Genomic DNA, 1,530 nt, shown 5'->3' with positions numbered 1-1,530 from the left:
ATTAACTACCTTTAGAACCTGGGATACCAGAAGCACCTATATTCTTCCCTGCATCCCACCCAGACCTCTACAATTGTGTTATTTCAGGGCAGACAGTGAATCTATTGGGAGATTGTTTAAAAGACCAATAATTGATTAATTCATTAAATCTTCAACAACACTTCTGCATTAGAGAAGACACTTTTCTAGATCACTGAATCTTCAGGTATTTTCAGCTGAGAAACAGGGATGTTGCCTCAAAGAACACTGTGACTTGTAACCCAACTTATTTATTTGTAGGAATATTTTCCCCCACTGGGAACTGATTGTTAAAGGGAATTTCATTAAAAGAAATTGTTGTAAATAATGCAAATATCAACTTAATAATTTATATTCTTTCAGTCTTCTATATGCCATGCACTTTATATACACACACGTCAATGTTTACTGGAACTATACAGAGCAAAGTTTTGCCATGGCTTATGATAATATCAACTTAATTTATCTTGACTGTTGCTCGTTTAGTATGACCTTTACTGTAATTTCTCCTTGAATCCTTGAGCTATTTAGTTTCATTCCACACCACATATGCTGTGCCCTAGAAATGTAGGCTCATCAGCAAACTACAGCTATTTGCCAGACATGTGTACTTGCCCTAAGTCTTTTTCCTGGAGCAAGCCTGTGTTGGTTTTAAGCACGTTCCATTTGCCGAGCCCTCTTGTTCAGTCTCAATTCTGATTCTTGTAACCACGCTATCGGTCAGGTAAGCGGATGTAGCAAATACAACAACAGAACATATGAATATTTTGTACCCCAGGATTCATGCAGTGTGGTCCTTCCTCCTCACTTTTTATCCTGAATCTGTTAACCTACACCATATCTATTCCCTTGCTTCCCATGGCTTTAAAATGCTTAATAAACTGTGTGAATTGAGCCATCTTATTTGGTGTGTGAAACTTTCTGTTACCTGACCTCCAGGATAGCTTTCCTGTTAAATCCTAGAGCTTCTATCTGCCAACTCCCAAAGTTTTATAACATTTATACAGAACTATTTAACTTTTTTTTATAAATTTTAATGATAATCTGTTTTGAATATATAATTACCTTTTTTTCCTTATGATTCACAGAAAGATTATTTGAAGAATCAAAAAAAAGACAAGCATTATCCTACGGATTTCTGCTTCACAGTCTCCTTAGGTGTCCAGCAGAACTATTTAATTCTTATTTGCCTAAGTATCTATCTCCTCTTAGACTATGACCAGGAAAATCTAGTGTTTATAATGAAATATGCACATTTTGGAGATTCCTTCCCTTACCCCAAAGTGTTCTCTGTCTAGAAGAATCATGCCTTCCTTTTAGACCAGTTAGCTTGGAAGGAATATGCAGTCACTGTACCAAAAAAATAGGTTGACATTCAATCATTTCAGGAGGTAGCATGTGATCAAGAACTGCTAGTATGGAAGGAAGAAGTCCAACCTGCACTGAAGGCATTGGTGAAAAACACAACTCCAGGAATTGATAGAATACCAATTGAGATGTTTCAACAGATGG

Source organism: Trichechus manatus, unplaced genomic scaffold, assembly GCF_000243295.1.
Source record: "Trichechus manatus latirostris isolate Lorelei unplaced genomic scaffold, TriManLat1.0 scaffold00677, whole genome shotgun sequence".
NCBI lineage: Eukaryota > Metazoa > Chordata > Mammalia > Sirenia > Trichechidae > Trichechus > Trichechus manatus.
Note: the sequence above shows the minus strand (reverse complement) of the source record.